This window comes from Zootoca vivipara, chromosome 10 (genome assembly GCF_965207765.1).
Source record: "Zootoca vivipara chromosome 10, rZooViv2.hap1.1, whole genome shotgun sequence".
NCBI classification, from domain to species: Eukaryota; Metazoa; Chordata; class Lepidosauria; order Squamata; family Lacertidae; genus Zootoca; species Zootoca vivipara.
The window spans coordinates 16,394,366-16,420,224 of NC_142593.1; positions in this window are offsets into that span (position 1 = coordinate 16,394,366).

Here is a 25,859-nt window from a genome sequence, read left to right on the forward strand (position 1 = left end):
TATAATACAACAGCCCTGTTAGCCTAAGCAAGGTATGGCCATAAATATATGGTTGGATTTCAGCTCCAGCAAGCAAGGTCAATGATCTTGGCAGTTGTAGGCCAACAACCTCTGGAAAGACCATGGTTTCCTCAAGCCTGGCCTTAGTGCTGAACAAGCTAGAGGTCACAATTCAAAGATGAGCAAGAACTTGCTTTGGTCATTCATTTCCCCCCTTTGTCTCGGTTGCATCTGCTTATGCTCTTGTGGTTATGTCAAGGCCTAGGATTCAATTGCAGATCCATTCCAAAGAGAATGCAGTGCACATAACTGAAATGTTCTCAAATTTTTGCCATGTTACATAGGATTATTAATATTAAAATTTTAAATAATAATAATAATAATAATAATAATAATAATAATAATAATAAATGTCTATGTAAGGTTGCAACGTTTAAGAAAATGTCAGCTACATACTGGTATACTGCATTCTCTTTGCAATACAAGGGCATTCTCTACAGAATATAAGGGTGGTTTTTAATAAACCATATTAAAGATGCGTTGTTTGAGTCTCTTTAAAGTTACAAATAAATCCTGCCTGCTCAATATGTGATGGCTTAGGGAAAGGAGCAAATAAATTTACAAGAAGCAGCTAGGTGAGGGCTCAGCCCACATGTTTCATTTGTGCACTGTTATAAGCCCTTCCTAAAATTATGGAATGATTACTATTACTGCATAAAATTGATACCTTTTCTTTCCCCTTTCTCCTTTTATTAACCAAGATACCCTTTTAAGGTGTAAAAATATGTTTTATTCAATATTTCCAATTTCAGGGCCATAGATATATTTGAAATGATATAAAAGATCATTTAGAAACCTGTAAGAAAATAGAACAGAGCATATTTCCTGCACATTATAAAAGTGGTTTTAGACTTTTATAATTGTCAATTAGAAAACTTGGGCACCACACGTACAGTGCCTTGGGTTGCATGACAGGAGAAAAGTAGGGTATAAATATCTCCTTGTTTCAGGGAATGAGAAAATAGAGTTTTGTACAAAACACATTACTGTAGTGGAAAAGCCATAATAATTTTTGATTGAAATTTATACTTCTAAGTAAAACAAAGGGGAGTGGGGGATAAGTCTTATCATCTCCATCACCACCATTAATGAGCGGATAATGTTTTTATGTTCCTGCCATTACAAGACATTTTCCACAGATTAGTGCACCTGCTACCAGTGGCTGTAAAAAAAAAGATAATGTACATAAAGTTAACTGAAAATGAAAGACTATTGCTTTGCATGAGGAAACTGTTTCTTCATTATTGCTACCAAGTAGCATGCTAATTCTACATTCTTCCTGTAAAAATTACTTTACAAATACCCATCTCTCCCTGGTTTACTTACAGTTACACTATCTTTTTTCTCTTTATTATATTCTTGGTTGGCTACAAGAGCATCACACAGGTTTAAAATGCCTCTGCGGAAAAGGTCACTCATTTTTTCTTTCAGAACAATTCTTTGCTGTTCTTGTTCCCAGAGGCAAACCTAGAATCAACAATCAATAAAAGAACATCACATAATACTTTGACTTACCTTTGAGGAATATCCGTTAGGTCAACACATTTTACCAGAGCAAAGAATGATTTTAAGAACAAATTATTATTATTTTTAGTCAATCGGTTTAGATATAATGGCATTTCCTAATTACTTGATGGAAATTTCTTTAAATGCCTATGAGCCGGTTCTGTCATATATCCGCATCCATCTTTTATGGTACCTTCGAAAGGTAATGAAAGGATTTCATTGTGATAAATTTCCTTTTTCTTTCTTACTGCTGTTTTTTATGGGCTGAAGTGCTCCCTTGTTATAACTCTGTCTCCAAAATGGATAAGGGCTTGGAATCCTAAAGGAAGGGCTAATAAGTACACAGACTGGCATGTAAGAACTAGGACAGCAATGGCAATCTTTGTGCCACAACCTGTGAATTCTAAAATTTGCGGGCTGCAGGATAGCATGATGAATTGATGTGCGCAAACTGTGCACCTGTGTATGGGTGGATGTGGGTGAGTATGTGCAAAGTGGAGGGGAATGAGAGAAAGGAGTGTTCCCCTCACTTTTATCTTTGGTCCCACCTACCACTTGTTCCAGGCCCTACACTTCAGTAAGTCTCTGCACACTTGCTGCAACACCAGACCTGAAGTACAATGGCACCTCTGGTTACGAACTTAATTCTTAACCTGAAACCGTTCTTAACCTGAGGTACCACTTTAGCTAATGGGGCCTCCCACCGCCGGCGCGCGATTTCTGTTCTCATCCTGAGGTAAAGTTCTTAACCCGAGGTACTACTTTTGGGTTAGCGGAGTCTGTAACCCGAAGTGTTTGTAACCCGAGGTGTTTGTAACTTGAGGTACCACTGTAACGAAAAGTAATCTTACAGTCACCAACAGGTGCACCGTCTGTGCGGGGCTGTGGGGGCCAAGCTCCCCCCCCCATTTTTCACTGAGGGGAACAGACCCCCTCAATATTCTGGGAGGGCCCAATTGGGCCCCTGTCAGGCCTTTCAGAGGGTGCAGAGGGCCTCCTCTCACCGTATGACATCAGATGTGCCATAGCAAATACAGCTGTAGCTTGTTTCTTGAACAGAATGCGTTCTGGGAGTCCGTTCGACTTCCGGAACTGTTCAGAAACCAAGTTGCGGCTTCAGATTGGCTGCAGGAGCATCCTCCAGCCAATCGGAAGCTGTGGAAGCCACGCTGGACATTCGGCTTCAGAAAATCGTTTGAAAACTGGAACACTCAATTCCGGTTTTCGATTGTCCGGGAGCCTAAATGTACGAGCTCAAAGGCCTTCGGCAACCAAGGTATGACTGTACGTGAAAGACATTACCTCAATCACGATTCTTTTTCTTTTTTTAAGGACTGTGGCGTAGATTGCTTAGTGAGAGTCAATGGAAGGTGATGTATAATTTCTAAGAGAAAAGACATAGCCCACAACCTGCCTCTGAGCAATATATTCTGTACTCCTGCCCCTTCCTATCAGTCTCAGATATGCAAAAGTGGGTTGGGAATTATCATACGGTATGAAAGCAGCACACAATTGGAGGCAAGCCTTATTTCATTATCACTTCACTAAAAAAGTCCATCCTGATCAGGCTTTCCTTTAAGACTTGTACATAAGGATAGTAAATTGACAGCATCAGAGTTTGGGGTGAGGTGGTATGTGGGGGGGGGGGAGAGAGAGAGAGAGAGAGAGTTGTCTCCGACTTGATTTCAACCTTTAAAGAAGGGCAGAATTGTATTTTGTGTATTGCACCTTGTGGAATTAGAGCAACCGTAAAGAAAACTGGCCCAACATCTGTCTTGTTTCAAGTGGATTGTCAACAAGGAGAGGGGAGGAGGGAAAGGTTTGCAAGGGATGTTTTAAACCCTCAAGATAAACTGTCGCTTAGAACCTTGACAGACAAGAGCTTGACACACGGCTGCTCCCCAGAGGCCCTCACCTCCATGCTTGGCAAGCTGATCACGGTTGCTGAGCTGTGACGCCACAGTTGCTTGCCTGACCTGACATAATGGGCAGCTATTTACTGCAAACAAGGTAGATGGAAGAACATAGACATAAATGATGCTCTGGTGTAAGAACGAATCCACTAGAGGCCCAGACAAGCTTCTCAATCTGCAGGGCTTCCCCCACCCCCCACCCCAATCCCTTGGCTAAGGTTGTTTATTTGAGTCCCTTCGGACAGTGACCAAAACCTAGCCACAAACACCCACTTCAGCTCAATAGAGTGGTTAAAGTAGCAATTGTATGGCTATACCCCTTCCTAAGTCTAAATAACCGCAGCATCAGACCTCGTGTTCGGAGCTCGTTTTGTCCATCTATTACTATGCAAAGTAAAACCACTGGCCCCAAGAGAACCTGGGAGTGTGCTGTCAGTCTCACACAAACATGTAATCACAATCAAGCTTGATCTGAGAAGGCAAAGTGTCAAGAGCTGTTGTTGCAGGGCATCACGTGAACACTGGCGTGCCCATAATATTTATGAAGCCAGCTGAGCTGTGCACTAAATGACCTCAAAGAGTGCATTGTTCTGTAAGTTGTGTTCCGTTCCATTCACCAATGGGGATGTATGAAAATGAAGGCACTTATGATATTTCTTCTATACAAAGATCATCTGTGTGCAGAAGGAAATACTGTAGTGTCATCATGTGCACAAATATGGGTATTTGAAGGAAAACAGATACATTTCCCTTCCTTGAGCTGTGTTCACATTCCCATTTATTGTGCATTCGCCACATTTTACCAGTGCTGGTCTCTAATCCATATTTCCACGACCTAATCCAAAATGCATATTCACCCTGTATTTTATTATAAGATGCTGCTGTCTGATGCTCCGTTTCTCAAACCAGCTTCACAACAATCAGATTCTCGGAGCCATTCCTAGTTTGCCTTCAGCCAACATGTGCACCTTGGCAAAGACATTCCTGCCTGTCAATGGCTCTGAGAACGTACACACAAACAGAAACTAATGGAAGCCGTGCTGGTGTGAACAGCTGGGAGGGAGAGCTGTGAAATACAATGGGGAGGAAACAACTTCACTGCCCTCTAAGGCGGCAATGTGATCAGCACCCTTAAAAAGCTGTGTGTCTAGTAGAAAGGCTTTGTTGGGTCAGTTCCTACTGGTGGTGTATTAGAGCAGGCATAGGCAAACTCGGCCCTCCAGATGTTTTGAGACTACAATTCCCACCACTGGTCCTGTTATCTAGGGATGATGGGAGTTGTAGTCCCAAAACATCCGGAGGGCCGAGTTTGCCTATGCCTATATTAGAGCACTTTAGGCTAGCCGAGCTTTCCCAACCTGGTAGCCTAGAGATATTTTGGGCTACAACTCCCATCATCACTGATCATTGGTGATGCTGGTGGGGGATGAGGGGAACTGTAGTCTAAAACATCTGGACTGAGGAAGGCTGTGCTAGCTTCAAGATCTCTGATATAAAACCAGCAGGAACTGCCCAACAAAGCTTTTCTACTGGACACATGCAAAGGGGAATGGTAGAAACAAGCTCCTCCAACTTTTGATGGGCCCAACGTTGCCTGCAGGTTGCTACTGGTTACCCTGACCTGGCCTGTCGGGAGATGGATGCTTCCAACAAAGTGCTCCCCCCAAGTCTGGGATCCCTGCTGAATGAGACAGGTCCTGTCCTTTGGATTCTTTGTAGAGGCAGTTAAGATGTAATGGGATGCCATTCCCCCCCCCCCCAATGACATGAAAGAACCCTCACATGCTATCTCCTCCAACGAATATTTTCACATTCTTAATTCTAGGGCAGCTGGACCACTCATTGCCAGAAGCCTTGTTATCTGCCTTGAACGTGTTGAAGGGAGGCAAGCAAGATAAAAATTAAAGCAATTTCCTCCCATAGAATGCTCTAAAGTGTTGAATGCAGTAAGCTGGGGATGCTAACCCACCAGCCTGCCCCTCAAAGCATTTTTTACTACCGCCCTCGACCAGATGAATTTTTCAGTGGCAAAAAGAAGCACCCCCAGCTGTGGGGCGGTTAGGGAAGTTTATTCCCTGGGCAGCTCTGGGAAGGTTCCAACAAAATATAAAGGAGCACAGCAGTATGTCAAATGCTTCGCAAAACGGGGCTGCCTTCGTTTGCCTATAAAAAAAAGTCATATTGTAATTGGTTATCTCTTTGACATCCAGAGAGAGAGTGTTACAGAAGGTGGCTGCAACTACAGTGGTACCTCTACTTACGAATAACTCTTACTTACGAATGTTTCTACTTACGAATGGAGCTCCGTCCGCCATCTTGGATGCGATTTAGATTTTTTCTACTTACGAATTTTTAGATAGGGTTGCATCTACTTACGAATTTTTTCTCCCAATGTATTCCTATGGGATTCGACTTACAAATTTTTTCGACTTACGAATGTGCGTTCGGAACGCATTAAATTCGTAAGTAGAGGTACCACTGTACTAGGAAAGTATTTTGCCTGTAACTGGACGATGAAGATGGATTCAGTATAAGGTATTGTAAGCTACTTCTAGATTGTTCTTGTTTTTATAATACTTTACACAGTACAAAGTGTTTTACAGGCTTTGCGTTTATTATAGCATAAAACGACTCATGATTAGGGCTCCAGCATCGTACCTAATAAGATTTTGTTAGGCAAGTACAGTATCAAGTTTGTGAATTACTCTCAGAGGGTTCCGGTGGAGCTAGGTCTGCAGACAGTATTGTGTTAATAGTAGATAATCAATCAGAAATGAGATAACACATTCCGCGTGTGGGGCGAGTGTGACACCAGATTATTTATATTAATACCCTTGTGGGATATTTTCAAGTTACTACTTTTGAATATACACTCTGGGATAACTTGACTAATATAATAAAAGCTCCATAAGATATCAGATGTACCAATCTAATTCTTAATATAAACCTAATCAGCCATTAAAACACATTTTTTTCCACATTACATTCTCCATTACCCATCTAAAAGAAATCATAACAAATGTTCATTCTAAAACGTAGTTAGTGTTTAGTTAGAAAAGGAAACATGATTTTCATGGGATCAGAATCTGTAAGGATGTTCGTAAGGATGGCAATATTATTTTACCTCATTTTTAGTGGTTTCACCGGTTAAGGGATCATAAAATTTGGTTCAATGTAGCTGTGGTCAGGTGAGATGAAGGATCACCATGAATGTGCAGTTAATCACTTGCCAATATCATGGAAACGACCACTAAAAATATAACAGCACAACTTAACCAATGTTTTAAATTTTATTATTATTTATTAATTTATACCCTGCTTTTTGAGAAATATTGTTCACAGAGAGGCATCCATTGTTTTACAAACATTGCAATATATAAAATAAGAAAAAGCAACACATTCCATAAATTAATCCAATGAATAAAAAGAGCAGGGCAGCTTCTCAAATCCAAGGACCCACAGCATAAAATCCTCACTGTGCACTCACTACCCACTAAAAGCTACAGAAAAGAGATTGTTATTATTTATTGAATTTATATACCGTGCTATACCCGGAGGTCTCAGGGCGGTTCACAGAACAAAATCAAAATATAACGCCACAGAATATATAATCAAAATAAAAACAACCCAATAACCCCCCCCCCCTTACAGTTTAAAAGGGCATAGGATGTCTATCAAATCAATGGACTGTTGTGATGTTTGGCAAAGCCCCTAATGAGCTAACTAAATTACTCATTAGGAGGAAACTTAACAGAGGCCTGGTTAAAAAGGAATGTTTGATCTTCAAAGTTCTCATAGACATTACAATGGATGAGTCCTGCAAGGTCCCCAGAGGCACAGAATTCCACAACTGTGGGGCACATATGCGCCATATTTTTCTCTGCTATTCTTGCTAAGTTAACACATTAGAATAGGGATGGAGGCCCTCTGGCCTTCCAGATGTTCTTGGACTCCAGCTCCCATCAGTCCAAGTCAACAATGGGAGTAATTAGGGATGGTGTGACTGGCAGTCTGGGAACATCTAGAGGGTCACAGGCTTCCCATCTGTTTCCGAGCATTGTAAAACATTTTGGAGCCCTTTTTAAGGACCAAAAGGCGATTTGGAAATGCTCTTGTGAACACACAAAATGAAAACAAAACAGGAAATGCAGCAACATCTGGAAGGCCAAGCTTCTTCATCCTTGCATTGCATGATTGTTCTGGAAATTCTTTTATCGCAGGGCACCATTTTACTTCCTTCCTTCCCTTGAACAAGTCCAAGGAATGTGAGCGACCAAAATTGCCTGATTCACCTGAAGGATGATTCACAGGATAGCCCCCAAAGTAGCAAGACCTCATGGTTTCAGAAACCAGGGTGGGACTTAATTCAGTCCATCCTTCATATTAGGACACTTGGGACTATCATAAGCTCTTCTTCCTGACCAGAGCTGTGCTTGCACTCTCTATCCCTTCCTCATTTGCTCACCCTCATCCAGCGCCCCAATAGAAGGCCCTCCAAGTTTTATGGTTCTCCAGTCTTCTATAAATGAGGCAGAGACATCTCATTGGATATAATTCAGCCACCAACTAAGTGTTCATGGAAATATGCCAGAGAAGCAATGGGTGGATAATGTTAGGGGAAGAGTTGAAAGAGGAAGATCTGAGGTCAAGATCACCACTAATACATTTTCTAGACTCTACCTTCAGTAGTGTGTAGTACAGTCTTAAAGCTTTGTATTCATAAGTTAGTATTCATAGGCTGGATCCAGACTTCGATTCAGAGACTTTTGATCCTGTAGAGCAGTGTTTCAACCAGTGTGCTGTAGCACTCTGGGGCACCTTGAATGATGGTCAGGGATGCCGTGGGCAACACTGGCATCTGTCACTCTTTCCTTCCCTCCCTCTTCTGATGACCTCTTGCACCTCTGCCTCCCAAAGGCTTGCACAGCTATTTGTTGCAGCAGCCCTGGCTAAAAGTTCCCCAGGTGAATAGTGCCTCTGGGGCTGGCCAGGGGTGCTTCCCAGGCCCCTGTGGGGAACACTCCAAAAGAGCTGCCAGCTCTGCAGGCAAGGGGTGATATAACTGGGCTCCTGAGCCCCACAGGGATGCCACAGAAAGAACGTACCGTGTTTCTCCTAAAATAAGACACGTCTTATATTTATTTTTCCTCCAAAAAAACACACCACGGCTTATTTTCAGGGGATGTCTTATTTTTTAAAAAATTAAGTATGGTACAGCGATCTACATTTATTCAATTATAATTGTGTGTTTGTTTATTCCCTAATTGGTAGCAGTCCTAAACATACCTTACTTACTTCAAGCTCACAGTAAACATTCATAGGATCCATCTCAATTCTTGTCACCAGAAGCATTTCCCCCTTCCCTCGGCCCGTTGATCGCAAGGAACGTGGACATGAAAGGTTTCGGAAGAGGGAGGGGGGTCTTGCTTCGGTGGAGATAAAAACTCTCTCACACTCTCTGAATGTGGCAGGCGCGCAAAAACGAAAATAACAGGGGGGACGGAGCGCGAGCGCGCTCATCACCAAACTGCACGAAGAGGGACGGTGCGGTGCGGTGGGAGGGACACAACTGGAGCCAGCAGGATGGGAGAGCTGCTTCCCTCCTGAGCCAAACCCGGCTTGCAGAACAGAGCGGGTTTCTGGTCGAGCAAGCTGCCGGCACCCACCGGACAGCCAACCACGTCCCTGTCTGCACATACGCGCTCTCCGAAAGGCGGGCGGCAACTGCTACGCCATGGCCGCCACTTCCTCTTGCACTGTCTGCGCTTCAGCGTGCGGGACCCGGTAGACGCCGCAGCGAGGAGAGGAGGCAGTGGCAGCAAAGGGGGAAGAGGAGGAGGAGGCGATGGCCTCCTCCCTTTGCAAGGCTCCTCGGAAGCCTGGGCATGAGGCAGAACCTCGGGCTCAGGAGCCGCCGGCCGGCACTCACCAAAGGGAAAGGACCCGCGCCCCCTCGGCGCGCTGGCAACGTGGCTTGCGTGCCTGTCAGCTGCACGGCTGCTGCCCCCATTGCTTGGATTCATTCACGCCGCCTCCGCCATGTTCCTGGGGCGCCGCAAATGCCCGGCCCGGCAGCGGGACTGGGGGCGGCACTGGGGGCTTCCGGTTCCCTCTGCCTTTGCACCCTCCCTTTGCAGCCTCCTGACAAGGGGGCGGAGGGCGATGGCGGTGGTTCACTCACTGTCTCCGCCGCTACCACCATGCTGCGGACCCAGCTCGGAGGTTTTGGAAGAGGGAGCGGGGGCGGGAGGTCCTGCTTCGGTGGAGATAAAAACTCTTGTGCTCTTCGAACGCGGCAGGCGCGCAAAAACTAAACTGCCGGTAACTAAACAGAGGGACGAAGAGCTTGCGGGGTGGCAATGGTGGCGGGGGGGGGACCCTCAGGAGCTCTAGCCAGGGCCGTCTTAAGGGAGGTGCCGCGTCCAGCCTAGCCTCTTCCTTGGCGCCCTCCAAAACTGCGCCTATCAGTATGGCTTATTTTCGGGGTATGTCTTATATTTTATTGCCTCGAGAAAATCGTGCCATGGCTTATTTTATAGGCACGTCTTATTTTAGGAGAAACACGGTAGTTGGCCAAGGGAGCCATGGACTCAAACCTCTGCTGTAGAGGGATCCTGCTGATCAAGAGTGGGACTTGTGTCAGTTTCCCCCTCCCATTGCATGTCACAGAGCACTGACATGTAGCACAGTTCAGCACAGATTTGGAAAAAGACACAGCAGCTTACTTGCAGTTAGTAGTTTTATTAAGGAATCAAAACAGGAAACATACGGCGACTCATGAGGTATGTTCCCTTATAGCAAGCCATTGCCCAGACTTGTTTTGCACCTCCTACTTCATTCTATTCCCTCTTTGTCAGGCCCCTCCCTCTGTCTACAGCGAGTCCCAAGAGACCCTCTCCGTCTCTGCTTTGCTCTCTGTTCTGTTATGTGGAGTGAATACCTTGTTCTGGGGGTGGCAGGAGGAGCTGGCAGGCTTTCGACAGACACACTGTCTAGGCAGGGCTTGTGGTGAAGCTGCTAAGTCTGACTCCTGTGTTTGCTCCATGGTGGGGCAAATGCTAGTTTCTCTGTTTTCCTCACCCTCCAAGTTCCCAGTCTCCAGTACCTCCCAGCTCTTCCTTTCCTCTGAGGTGTGTCTGGTTGTCTACCACCAAGAGCCCAGCTCCAAATCTTCTTCCTCTACACTTTACCTGGGGGGGGGGGATCTTGGTCAGGTGGCTTCCACCACTCCTCCTAATCTAGCTAGTCCCTGACACTGCAGACCCTAGTGTCACCTTCCACTCTGTGGGAGGGGGGCCGTGACATTCCTCAACACTTTGGAATGGTGTAGGAGCTGATGCTGGAGCCCTTGGCAAAAGCATCCTCCTCCACCCCCAAGCACAATTCTGCTCAAGGGATGTCAGGCTTTGGGGAATCAGCTTCCTCCCCATGGCAGTAAATAATAAGATCAAACGAAAGGAATGTCTTACCAGTTAGATTCTTTAATAATCACAGAACACGTCTCCCTAGAAATGGCGGTGCTCCCAGTTAAGGCTCACTCCCCCCCTTCCGTCCCTGTTAATCTATGTCACTCCTACATCTTGTAATCTGAGCTTTGTACGCTCTGAGCTTTCTGTTCTAACACTTTCTGAGCTCTCTATGTCTTTGGAGAAGGGGGGTGAATACTGTCCAGAGACTGTGAATCTATTAACTCTCCCTCTTCTAGTGTTTTTTCTGCTAGCTGTTCCCCACCCAGTGTTTCCCAGCTTCTGCCTTCTGAACTATGTCCCTCTGCAAACCACTGTTCCAAATCTATACTGTCCTCCCGCTCCTGGGAAGATTCAGGATCAGGATCAGGGGGTGGGGGTGGGGGTGGCTCCCACCATTCTTCCTCAGTGCAGCCCTCCTCAGCACGGTCCCTGACAAGGGATGCTCCTATGAGCATGAGCAAGCTCTGATTCCAACCTTTGAATTCAGTGGGACTCCCATGTGTTTGGGAGTGCTGTTTTACATTGCAATCCTGTGGTCACTTACAGGGGAGTAAAAGCTCTATGCAACTCCGTGGGCCTTACTTCCTCAGATATGTGTTTAAAAATTCTGTCTTCATTCTTCCCTGGCCTCGGTTCTCCCTGAATACATTTCCCATACTTCCACATAACCAGAGTTTATGTTAATACTGAGCTATCATCCCCCAGTCTTATATTTTTTATATAAAAAAGGGTGTAGTGATCAGTATCCATCATCTTTCCAACTGTCTTGTCACTACATCAATTAATACAATTGAGCAAAAAATGTCACAGGCCCGGTGGAAAAACCTTTCCGCAGCCTTTCAGGGGGAAGTTTAGTTCCAGATTTTTCGCCTTGCATTAGCTCCTGTCATCCACAAAACAACAGAACCCAGTGGTGTCAATTATATTTGATTGACTGAGTAAAGCACACACACAAATAAGCGAAAACAATGGACACAAAAATCTATATATGACTCCCCTTGTCAGCGCGAATGCTTGTCTTCTCCATTTTCATGCTGCACGGTGTCCTGCTGCTATGGGCTTAAATGTTTCCTTCAGCCCCCAAACTATCACCAATTAAGTTAGCAGGGTCTTCAGAGGTGTCAAACGACTCCCTGGGCAATTGGCTGTAACTGCTGTTCAATAAATGAGGTCTAATTTATCAGTTTAACTTCACTTTTAAAAACCTAATGTCTCACGGTACCATGTGCTATTTGCCCAGAAAGTGAAGGGATGCCTGCCATGGCGTGTTTTGAAAGTTAGAAGAAGCTCTTGTTAACAGTGATACATTTTTTTGGTCTGTCACGCCTTTTCTCCTCTTGTTGAACGATGGATCTGAATAAAATATACTCATGCAGCTCATAGTTATACATCATTGGGTCCTACAGAAGCCTTCAGGCAGAAAGCGGATAAATAAAAAACAAATGTGAATTACTGCAGGCTTGTGCTGTCTTTGGAACACATGATTTTAATGGCACTGGGCTCGAGCAGTGTTTGTTTGTGTGTGGATATTTGCATCGAGATATAGCCTAAACTCTGTTATCAGCATAGCTGCCAAGTTTTCCCTTTTCTCGCGAGGAAGCTTATTCAGCATAATGGAATTTCCCTTTAAAAAAGGAAGAACTTGGCAGCTATGGTTATCAGTGCCATCAGTCCATGCATTGTATATGCTTAATAAAATTGTGGAAGTCCTGAACTTTTGCCTGGCTGCAATGAAAGACCAGATGCAGCCTAATGAGCGGGTGCTTGATTCAGACAAGACAAACAGTCTGGTGGTCATCAGACAAACTAAACTCGGATTGAGAGTATAGCCTGTTCTGGAGAGGAACCAGGCTAATAGCATGGCAATGCTTTTGGACCCAGCATTGGTCCTGGAGGGCCAAGCGTGGCCAGGAATGCTTTTGCCCAGCTTGGACTATTGTACCTGCTACACCACTTCCTCGAGAAGGCAGATCTGACCACTATAAGCCATGCCTTATCATTTAGACTACACACTCTCTGTGTGGCTGCCCTTGAGCAGCAAACTGGTGTACAATGCTGCTGCCAGAGTGTTTTCTGATGTGTGCTTTTCTCCTCTTTGTTGAAGCCAAATAAAACACAGATCATAGGAAGATTCCTTATGTGGAGTTAGATCATTGGACCATCTTGCTCACCATCATCTATACTGATGGGCAATGACTCTCCATTATTTCAGGTAAGAGTTTTTTTGCTCCAGCCCTACCTGGATATGCTGGAGATTGAATAAATAATACTGAATTCCAAGTGGTGGTGGTTGGTGGGACAGGAGGAAAAGTCTACAGATGAATATTAATTTCATCATCATCATCATCATCATCATCGTCACATGAATTTGTATACCACTCTTTACCCATGGAGCTCAGGGTGGTTCACATAGTGCAATATTTACAACTCTTATCACATTGATGAAAAGACTTGTCTGATCAACAATATGATAACAAGAGTTTACAAGAACTCTGTTTACACTTCATGGTTCAGCAGTACAAGTGATACACATAACTGGATGTAATAACAAAATGAGAAGTTCAGCACAGTACAATTGTCACCATCTCACATAGTTCAACCATTATGAGAGATGGCCAAATCTTTTGATTTTGGCTACTTTCAGTTTCTATTCCCCCTCCCCCCAAAAAAGATTCAGTTCACCACATTTCTGAATCAGTTTACAATTTTGTAAAAAGCGTCCCTGAAAATTTGCCAGAATGTGTGTGTGTGTGTGTGTGTGTGTGTGTGTGTGTGTGTGTATACATATATATGTAGCAAACAATGTTATCCAATATGCATTTGCATAAATTATTTTCACTAACCTATGAATTTTCATGCACACTTTCACCTAATATAAAAATTTAGTATAGATTTATTGATTGGAAAGAACTGCATTGCAAAATTCAGAGAAGTGTGAGTTTCACAAGAAACCTGTGTCTTAGCTGATGTTTTCTCAGAAATTGCAAATTAAGTAGGTTTGCATTAAAAAGTGACCTGCATCAAATTTCTCCCCCCTTCCTATTTTTTTCCTTCACCTGCTTTTCTGTTCTCTCTACTCTTCCTTGTTCTTAAAACATTTTTTTTTTACTTGACCTGCCTTTGATTTCCCCCCACCTTCTACAATCCTTCCTCTCCTTTCCTGGGCTTTAAGACCTTTAATTCTTGGCTGCATTCCCCTCTCCTTTCAATTGGAAAATAACTTTAACAATTAATAATTACCTTCAATAACTAAACCAATCCAGCTGCATTCGTGCTTTCCCTTTGGCCTACATCTGATCCTCTCTATTTACACTCTATTTAAATTTTTTGAAGAACACACTTCTTACCCATCTGCCAGTGCTGGGATGTGCTGGGATTCCAAAGTCCCTCTTAATGTGTGCACATGCATCTTAAAATACCACTGGAAAGAAACAGTAGATACCGGTAATTTTTCACAAAACCTTTTGGGCCCTTTGTCCTGTTGTGGGCTACTGCCCTCTAGAGCCCCGAGACAAGCTTGCTTATTCAAAAGCAAAGCTCATTTCCTTCCTCTGAATTTGAGCGTACTTTTCTGCTTGCAGAGAAAACCAGGGCTCTTGGCGCTCTTCCAACCCTTTCTCCACCTACTTTGATCCTATAAATGAGCAGGGATTCCCACCCCCCCTTCAACATAGATTGCCCTTCTTTAGCCCTCTATAGAACAAACACTGGAGTCCTTTAAGTCTAACACAGCAATTTCTGCACTGGGACTGAGCCAGAAATGGAGCTAATCTCAGTCCATTACTCTGCTAATGCTTATCTTGACCTTAGGACTATTTCAAATACTCCGAGAAGTCATTAGCACTTATGGGCATCAGTGCTTTCTCATTCCCACATTCTTCTATTAATTGTTCTTCCAATTCAAGTGAGGAACTGCAGGTACAAAATATTTCTGCAGTAGGCATTAGTGAGTAAATGAAAAAAAAGATAAAGAAATAAAGACTATGGAGGCATGCATTTAGCATAAAGCGAAAGCTGGGGGGGGGGGCGACATGTCAAGTTAAAAACATCACAACAGAACAAGGTGAAATAAAGCAGAATACATGAGTGGAATGCGTAATCCAACACACCAGAAAAACACTCCAGCAATACAAAACAGAAGAATTTAATTTGCATGAGGATAATGACTGTCTCTGGTTTAGGAAATAGCACAAGCCATGGAATAAATAATGGTCTTTTATTATTTAGGAAAAGGCACAAGTGGTCAGTCATTTTTTCCTGATAGAACGCACTCCAAATGGGATAAGCTTATATAAATGCATATTAAAGGGATTCCTCTATTTATTTTTTATTAAGATTTATAGACTGTTCTGCATACCAAATGCCAGGGTGGTATACCACATGCTCCACAAACACAGAAAGCATAAAACATCATTAAAGCAATATGGAATAATCATAAAAATGACTGGTGCATCTAAAAATGTTTAAGTAGCTGAATAGGTCTGTTGGGGGGGAAAGTCTATAACAGATGCCTGAAAATTAGCAGTGAGGATACCTCTCTGCTCTGCTGGAAGAATGCTCTACACCACGTGACCGGCAACAATAAATGCCCAACTTTTAGTGGGGGCTGTTCAGGCCTCTGTAACATGGGGTTACAGTGATTGGGCTGGAATATATAGACTCTGGTGGGCCCAAGTTGTTCAGGGCTTTGTTATGTCAATGTAGCCTTGACCGTAGATTGTACAGTCACTCCAGATTCAGATGCTATGGAGCAAAAGATGCATGTCATAGAATAATCGAATCATAGAGTTGCAAGGGACCCCAAGGGCAATCTAGTCCAACCCCCCGCAGTACATGAATCTCAGCTAAACCATTCATGAAAGATGGCCATCCAACATCTGCTTAAAAACCTCCAAGGAAGGAGAGTCCACCACCTCCCGAGGGAGATTGTTCCACTGTTGAACAGCTCTTACTGTTAGAAAGTTTTTCCTGCTGTTTAGTCGGAATCTCCTTCTTTGTAACTTGAAGCCATTGGTTTGAAGTCCTGCCCTCCAGAGCAGGAGAAAACTAGCTCACTCTACTAGAATCACAAAATGTGTGTTTCAAGATCAATTGCTTCAGATCAGTTAGGAGGCAAACATACTTGGTACACTCTGACCATTAAAACATTGCTGATGAAGAATTAGCGAAACAGGGCCTTGTCCTGGGATTTTTTTCACTGGAATTAATTTTTATTTGCCTCGCTATCATACTGGAATTGATTCCTATTTGAATTCATCCTATCATTACATAAATAAAACCTTTTGAAGACTTACTTGAAATTCATCTTCCTCCTGGCCCGAGTTCTTGCAATTTACTGTTTATTTCAGATCAGTTAGAAGCAATGAGAGACTTTCTATGTTTAATAGGAGGACATTCTTACCAGAGGGCAAAGACCAGGAAGAACATCATGGCAAGAGGAAGACCAACCTGGATCCATCTATCAACCATCTTCCATGTAACAGCCCTTGAGATATTTGAAGATGGCTGTCATATCTCCTCTCAGTCTCCTCTTTTCTAGGCTAAACATACCCAGCTCCTTCAACCGGTCCTTATAAGACTCAGTTTCTAGACCCCTGATCGTCTTGGTTGCCCTCCTTTGCACACACTCCAGCTTGATATCCAAAAGCACTGAACTTTGGCGCGCGCACACACACACACACTGCAACCAACTGAGCACAATCAACCAAGCTTTGAAGCCTCTAACCCCTTGCAATGTTAATAAAGATAAATATATAAAGAACCCACCCATATGATGCTCGCACAAATCCCCACACTAACACTATGCAATACCCCCACCTGCCCCTCTTTCTTTCCCTCCAACTGCAAGATGTCCGGGACGTTTCACAAACTCTGAGAAAAACTCTATGAATTGAAAGTGGAGAGCCTTCATGAACAGGGTTGTTGTAACATTCATGATGTTGGACAACATATTTATAATAAAGATTTGAAAATTACAGAGGAAAAATAATGACATGCAAGATGATGAATGATTGAATCTGGAAGCCAGGGGGAAGGGGAGGAAGTCAAACAAGATGAATTTGGTGTATAATTGAATGTAAAACTGTTGTTATTTTTTTAAAAAAAAGGAAAATAAAAATATTTTTAAAGAAGGAAAAAAAGAAAGTGGAGATCCTTGTTTATTTGTTCATTTCATAACACAAGAAAATCTTCATTGAAAACATTTTTTTAATTAAAAAAAATAGCAATGTGCAGAAATAAGGTGCCAGAGTTGGGAATTAGGCTGATGGGAAGCAAGTAACTTGCATCTGATGCCATTTCCTTGCTTTCCTTCTTTAATCTCGGAGTGTAACTTATTCCTTTCAACCAGCTGCTTAATCCCAGGAAATGTCTGAGATCCAGATAAACTTCATTTTGTCTTAAGTATAAACTGGTCCTAAAGTAGAACCATGTTTTTTTTTACTTGTTCAACAATGTTATGAGATAGACAAATAGTTGTGACATTAAAGAATCACCCCAACTGGAAAAGCAGAAAAATGACTATGTGACAAGACCATTAAATCCAATACCTTTTATTGTATGTAGCACACCCATACAAAATATAACAGCACAAAAATGTCACAGGACAGTCAAAACACAATACATCAATATGATGGAAGTATAAAGAGGGGAAAATCAAACTTATGGCAGCGTCCTAATTGGTAAAAATCACAATCCACCGGCAATGATCCTTCAGTGCTGCTGGCAAAGTCCAATCAAAGAGTAAATTGATTCAAATGCTTAGACACAGACTGTAGATACAACAAATGGGTATAAGGCTCCCAGAGCTGAGAGATTTACTGTTTATTTGGGATTTAAGCATTTGCAGAGAGATTCTGCCTCAAAAATAGTAGCTCTAAACTCTCAATACAATGTAAAGCATGGGATGCTGTTGGCTAAATAAACAGGCCATATACTTGTAAAACAAACTGTATATGTGAGAATATTTGCAAATATGCAATTTTGCAAAAAACTCATAATTATTAGGCAGTTCAGATATACTGTAATATTACTGGCTAGCAAACCCATAGCTGACTTGTTAAACTAGTTTATTGACCAGAATCTTAAATCACATTCAGACTATATCTTACGGCCCTGGTAGGTGAACCAGCATTAAACCACAGTTCCCTGTTTTCATATACAAAAGGAAACTGCAGTTTAAGTTTACCAGGATTGGTGCACAGAAGCTGGCATGTGAATGGAGGAGACAATGGCGAAAGTACAGGCCTGGTGCATGTTCCCGGTTTGCTAAACTATAGTTTAATTATCCATAAGTTAGTAAACCACGGCTTAGCATTATGTGCAAATTAGGCCAAAGGAATTTGAGTAGTGCTCCTTCTTCTCAGTCCCGCCTTGTTTGTGTTGACTGTGATCAGTAAGTTAGTCAAGAGAGGATGCTACTAAGTGAAAGGTATTATTTTGAGAAGGGGTCAGGCTGGGTGGTTTTCTGCTCCATAAGAGCCTTTTAAATCTATGATCATAGAACCAGAGGTCTGTAAGGTTCTTCCTATACTAAAACAGGGAATCTTTGAATTGTTACTCTTCCCAAGGGTAAAAAAGTCCTGCTGCATTTGTTACTTTGTGTAGCGTGTAGTTCAAATCCTAGCTAGGGCTTCGTGGAGTGGTGGGACCATTGCTGTATCTCAGACCTTCCAAGTGTCCCTATTTTCCAGGGACAGTCCTGGATTTACAGAAGCTGTCCCAGTTTCTGATTTGATCCCGGAATGTCCCACTTTCCCTTAGGACGTCCCCATTTTCATTGGAGAAATATTGTAGGGTAGGGGGTTATGCGATCCCCGAGCCAAGGGGATAAGCAACTATACAACCTTTAGAAGACAACTGAAGGCAGCGCTGAATAGGGAAGGGGTTTTTTTAAAAAATGTTTAACGTTTCATTATGTTTTTATATACTAATATGTTGGAAACTGCTTAGAATAACTGGGGCAACCCAGTCAGATGGGTGGGGTATAAAATCAACATCATCATCAGCTGCAGAATGGAATAGGACATGCCTATTTCATTGGAGAAATGTTGGAGGGGTATGGTACCTGCAGTCCTGCCATTTATGTTAGTTGGGGCAGAAGATGGGGACGACGACATGCTGTCCCAGCCTAGAGCTACCACAATGGTCAGGCCCAGATTGGGCCCTATCCCATCATGTGAAGGCAGTGGGGCTGGCTTCTAATGCAGCAAATTCTGGGCTAACTGAGAACTTCTGTGTCCTCCAGATTGCCTTCCACCAGAGGTTTCATGAGGCAGAATAGGGAGGTCCATGCCAGCAAAGTGCCACCAGATTCACTCCATAGGCAAAAGTTGGTGTAAGGGGAAGGGCTTATAGAGAACAGCCCCCCCTCATCAGAAGCAGCCCATCTCCAAGCAGTCATGAAAGCGAAGGGACGGATGAGGAAAGTCAGGAGACGGAAAGGGAGTGCCAGACCTCTGGCAACATCCAAGAGACCCTGCTCCACAGGCAGGAAGAGAGGGAGAGGGAAAAAGAGGAGAGGAATCAGGCAGAACGCAGACCCTTCCCCCCCGACTCCGGAATTGAGGAGGAGGAGAAAGGGGAGGAGATTCACTGTCCCGAGGCTTTTATGTTGGTCCAAATCGTGGAAGGGGCCAGTGCCGGATTCTGATTCGGAATGAGGAGACATGAAACTGACTGCTCGCTATACTGTAAGTAATGTGCACTAATAAAGACTTCTGAAAGACAAGCATGTGGAAGGTCGTTACTCAGGAGTAGTCACAATAACCTCTGACAGTTGGCAATGACAAAAGTTGGCAAACCCCCCTCCAGGCTAGCACAAAATGTTGTGTTTTTTGGGGGGGGGTTTGGATTGCAGTGTTGTGCTGTAATCCTATACCCACTTACCTAAGAGGAAGCCCTGGGAATGAATCACACATTTTAATTTGCCCTTCACTGAATCCTCTGCTAAGCTTCGTAGAAAATCACAAATTGCAGCATTTATTTCAGGCCCCAACATATCTCAGTAAATATAAGAATGATCACCTATAATGGAGCTGAACTACTGTATGCATTGAACACAGATCAGGAGGGAGTAAATGCCAGGAATGTTTTAATTGCAAAAGAGAGTTTTTTTGTAATCATTTCCCAACTGCAGATTCTGCAGATGCTTTTTACTAATGTTGTCCAGTTCCTATAGCTTGCACACAAAACACCAGTGCTTCTGAGGGTCTATATGGATATTTATGCTTGAAATGTTCTTACGCATTCTGCTGGGTTTTTCATCATAATATCTCCCAAGTCCCAGAGGTTTTCCTTATGAGGGATTTTTTGCTAAATGGTTCTGCATGAAGAGCTAACCTATGGGATCTTAATTTAGTTATTGTGATAGCACTACACACTTTCATTTCTTTTTAAAAAATGAATGAAATTTATGCATTCTATCTTTTGTATACAACGTCTAAATGAGAAAGAGAATGGGGAATATTTGTAGGCTAACTAGCAAAAGTCTTATCTGAGAGAGCTGAAATACCAATCAATGGCTCATTGCGTTTTGTGTTTTTATGTATTAAAAAAAAATTCAAAGTGAATGCTTTAATCTCCAATGCCTTTAGGGAAGGGGGAAAAATGAAATCTTTGTCTCCCAGTCCATAGTGTGGAGAAATAAATTAGTATAATGATTTATGTTTACGGTTTTAGTCAATTCTGATAGAGATTATAGAGACAAAATGACAAACTGCCTTTGCAGTAAACTTAAATCATGTCAGCCAATCTTTAGTTTTTCCTTACTCTAATTGCTCCTCCTGTTCATTTATCTTCCTAGGCAATCTTTAGAAGAAATACTAGTTCAATCAGTGCATGTGCAAACCACCAGAGATAAAAAGTTTAGCCTAATTTGTCTCACTAAATTGTAATGCCTCTAGTAAACAAATCGTAGCTTGAAAAGGACTGAGAAAATCTAAATGAAGGGAGGGGGAAAGATACAAAATGTTTTGCCCTCTATTGCGGGGCACTTTAAAAAATTTTTTTATTAAGAAAGTGAATTTTGCACTAAATTTTCTCGCTGTAATGATACAACAATTTGATGTTCCAGGAGAGTAGCATGCCGTGTTATATCACTTGCAGAACGAGAGCATCGTATTCATTCTGGTTAAGAACAGTTAAATACTATAGATTAATGGCACAATCCGAAAGAGGGGTTGTATTCAGTGCTGCATGTGCAGAAGTCCACTCACACGATGGGACTTCTCATTCCCAAGCACCCTCAAAATCTGACCCAGAAGCTGTGGGTCTGGGGGCTGCAGGGGGGAGGAGAGGAAAAGTCCGTTTCACGTGCACAAGTAGAAGTCTGCTGTGTGAGCAGAATAGCAAAACAGCAGCATTGGATTCAACCCTATGTGTACTTGCAAATAAGTCCTATTGAATTCAGTGGGGATTAGTCCCAAGTAAAATGGGTTATAATAATATATAATATTATTTTTTAAAATAGTTTTTTATTTGATTTTAAAAAGCGTAAACATACAACAAACGACAAATTCAAAATCCAGATACTGAATTGTGATTGCTCTAAATCACCTGACTTCCCCTCATCCCTTCCATGGGTTCTAATGGTAATATTTACAACTGCATATCAATACTATCCAAGTTTTATCCTTCCAAATTTTCCATACTTTCCATTAATTTACAAGTGTGGTTAGAAATCCTGCTAATGTTTTAACCTGCTTACAATGTTCTCGTAAATAGATTGTAAACTTTCCCCATTCTTTTTTTTAATATTTTAAGTTCTTGTCCTCTTGATTTCTAAGCTTCCCATTTATTTTTGCCATTTCAGCAATGTCAGGCATGGCCAAACTCGGCCCTCCAGATGTTTTGGGACTACGATTCTCACCATCCCTGACCATTGGTCCTGTTAGCTAGGGATGATGGGAGTTGTAGGCCAACAACATCTGGAGGGCCAAGTTTGCCATGTTTCTCTGGTTGGGGTTATTTCTTCCTTCCATCTCAATAATGTATAATATTATTGTCTGGGCTATCTAGTAATGGTGCCCAACTTCTGTTCACTTCAATAGGGCTTTGAATGTTGCAGAATAGAAGTTCTTGGTGGACTACTTCTTTCAGAGAATATAGAACGAAGGATAAAGGGAGTTGGGCTGGATGCCCTTCCCACCGTCTAATGGAAATTTATAGAGCACAGAGAGCATTCCAGAGAAAGACATACTTAAGGCTGCGTCTTGTGCACAGATTTGTCAGGCAGTGGGCTCCGTTAAACTCAGTGGAAATTATTTCTCAGTAAAGATCTGCGTGCATTAAACAGATGCTGCTATACCACGTTTCTGATGTGTAATTGCCATTGAGGATTTGAAGGTACTATTTTCCTCCTGCCCTCCACCTACCATGAACCTTTTTCAGCCGGTGGCTGCTTCCCCTTTCTTGAAAAAAAAAAAGCACACTTCTAACAGTGACTTGCAGTCATTGTAAGATTGTAACATAAGCTCAGTTCTTGGATGACAATTAGACGAGCTCTTTGCCAAATGCATATGCAGAGAGCAGAAAATATGCTTTCTTTGTAATTAAGAAATTAGAGAGGGGAGATAAAAGTCTGAGCATCCCCACTCCTGAACGACAGGCACATAACTCACGCCAGGTGCCGGAATTCTTATCACTTGCTCATTATGCACATCTATCACGGTCATTCATCTACTTATCAGGCCTGCATGATGGCTCAAACATCAAAAGGAACCAATGGCCGCAAGACCTCTCAGAAGGAATGACTTTGTGGCTGACCTTTCAAAAGGTTTCAGAATCCAACAAATGCTCCTTCGGTTGTCCTGCGCATGATTAAAATGGTACAAATTAAAGACAGCAGCAGAATGTGGAAAGGAACCAGGGTCAGATCCACACCATACATTTGAAGGACATGCAACACACATTTAAAGCATGTGATGTTCCTGCACACAGTCATGGGAACTGTAGTTTACCCCTTAACTATGCATTCCCGGCACCCTTAACAAACTGCATTGCTCCCCATTGATTTCAGAAGTCTTAGAAGTCGAATGCAAAACTCACCACGTTTCATTCTGATCATCAGTGCCAGAGCTTAAGCCTAGAACATTTAACTCCACAATTCTGATGTGCTTTGAGCAAGGCGCTCTTTCTGGGTTCACTGCAAACTGAAAATGGCAGCACTTGGGGTGTCCTTTGCCAATCTTAAGGGCGTGACAAACGCTTCATTTTCACAGCCTCTGAAACCAATCTTCTTCAAAGAAGCCAATTGCCATGATTGTGCGCAGAGTGCATTCCCTTTATATTTGAGTCCACATGTATATTTGGTTAAAGCAGGTGTGGGGGACCTGTGTCTCTCAGGTGCTGATGGACTACAAATCCAGTTATCCATGACCATTAGTCATGCTGGCTGCAACTGAGGGGACCTCAATTCCAGCAACATGGGGAGAGCAATAGGTGCCCCCCTTCTCTCGTTGAAATGAAAAGGCTTGAAGAACAGTGCGCAACTTCCAGGCACACGGTTCATCCTTGGGGTATCTACTACTTGGAAATTAATTTGGATTCAACACAATCTCATTTTGCTTTTGCATTGGTGCATATCAATATAAGACTAAAATGAGTCAAGTTAATGGACACATTCGGAAAGCACAAGGACACTGTAGGGAAGGACACATTCCTAATTTTGGGAGAGGCAAGATGCTTTGTAAGAGACTAGGGTGGAATCTAGACACATATAAAAATGCTGTGAAAATGCTTTTTAAAAACAAAACAAAAAACTTTTTAAAAATAAATTGAATTTTCCACAAGCTCACCATCGCCACCTAGTGTCACATTTGTATAATACACTTAAAACACACTTAAAGCATTATATTTGCGGCTGTGTGGCTGAGTCCTAGGAGAAATAAACGCAGGCAGGGGTGCCAGTTCCAGGGTGTCGAACCCTTTTGGCCCCCTCCTTATTTTGGGGGTGGGGGCTGAGTCCCCCCTCCCCCATGTCCAGAAAGCACAGAGGCGAAGCACGGACCCGACCGTGCTGTGGCTCCAGCGGTGGACTCATTTTCCTCTTCTTCCTCCCGTGGAGGGGAAGGAGGGTTGAAGCAGTCTCCCTCCGGTGGCAGTGCCAGGAGGCGGCAGAGGAGGAGCCACTGGCCATTCGATGGACCCAGTATGAGGCAGATTTCTATGCTCCCATGGACAAGACCAGGCTATGTGAATGGTAACTCTTACAATACGGTGCGGGTTTGGAGGGAAAGAGTACATCTGGCCATTTAAAAAAGATCTCATTATAAAACATGTGGATAGTATAAAGTGAAATGTCTATCATTAAAGACCATGACATCACAAAAACCTACTAAACTTTGTGTTTATTTCCAGTCATCTGAAGCCTGTACAATTTTTGCCAAGGAAAATCCATGTAAATAATAAAATCAAATTAGCCAGCCGCAGTCATTTGAAGACAGGTGAAGTCGGTTGGATGCTAGTGAACTGAAACTGCAAACCTGCAGCTTTGAATCCACTAGACATTTTATGGCAGAGGAAACAAATTAAAACAAAACCCAGTATGCATTAAATTGCATTGCTTTATCTCATTAACCATAGATAGATGGGGGATTATTAGGTTGTCTTTGTTCTTAATTTTATTTTTATTTTTATTGTAATTTTATGTTGTGAACCAGCCTGAGATCTACGGATATAGGGCAGTACACAAATTGTAACAAACAAACAAACAAACAAACAAACAAACAAACAAACAAACAATGTTTAAATGCCCTGATTCCCCCCCCCACACATATCTGTATGAAACAATGAGGCAACCATGAGGCCCAAAACAAACCCAAACAAAAAAAGACATCCAAACTCTTGTTTAATCTGCATCCAGTGTGCTCCTAATGTTGGTTTGGGAAGCAATGTAGATGCAACATTAGCTAAAATCCATATCCTTTCCTGTATCTGTCTTGCCATTTCCTGTGAAATGCTGTGATTCGATGCATCTGCCCGCAAAACAGCTCTGATCCAAACTCAGAATAAGAACAACCCAGCTGTGTTTCAAGCTCAGCCTCAGTTATTGTATTATGGTAATAGATTTTCCTTTCCTTTCTTTTTTTACTTACACTGCCAAGAGAACACCATCCCCAGTCTATTGCTTCTCACAGAAAACATCTTGAGCAGTTTAATGTAAAACCTCAATAAACTGCACAGATCCTGGCCAGAAGAGGCTTAATGAAGAAAAGTATGCTTTAAAGTTTAATTCACTGCCATTTTTCAAAGCAAGACTTCTGCTCCCCAAAGCCTCTAAATGGATTTCTCATGACCCAGAAAGGAGGATGCAAAGAAGTGTAAAAGGATTACCAGGCGAGCAGGGCTGTATTAATAAAAATTTCAAGCCGAACCATCCTTGAGAAGGAAACCTAATTTCTGTAATTCCATTATTGCCACAATTGTGACACCCACACATTGTAACAAATACATTGTAAAACATTTCTTTTATTAAAGATGCTTAGATTTCCAAAATAATTAATGATGAAAAGCTGGAACTAATATCAGCAGTTAGGCTTGTCATTGCTACTAACTGGAAGTCGTCTAAATCACTGGATTTAGTGGTATACAACAAGCTGCGAAAAAGCTTTCTTAACTCAATTTAAATACTACAAAAGAGATAAAGATGCGGGAAGCACCTAACAAGTTTATCATTAAGGTTGAGCCTGCTTATAGAACATTGTTTTTTACATATTGAAGATTCTACCCAGTCTTATATCTGGGTGGAATGAATGAATGAATGAAATCTTTTTTCTTACATTCTATTGAAATTTTCCTAGTATATATGAATTGTATAAAGACCATCTGAAGATGCCTAGCTCTTTTTTAAATTTAAAAAAACCCTATTTGCTTTTTCTTCAGCATTTTCCATAATATTTTTTCCTTTAATTTT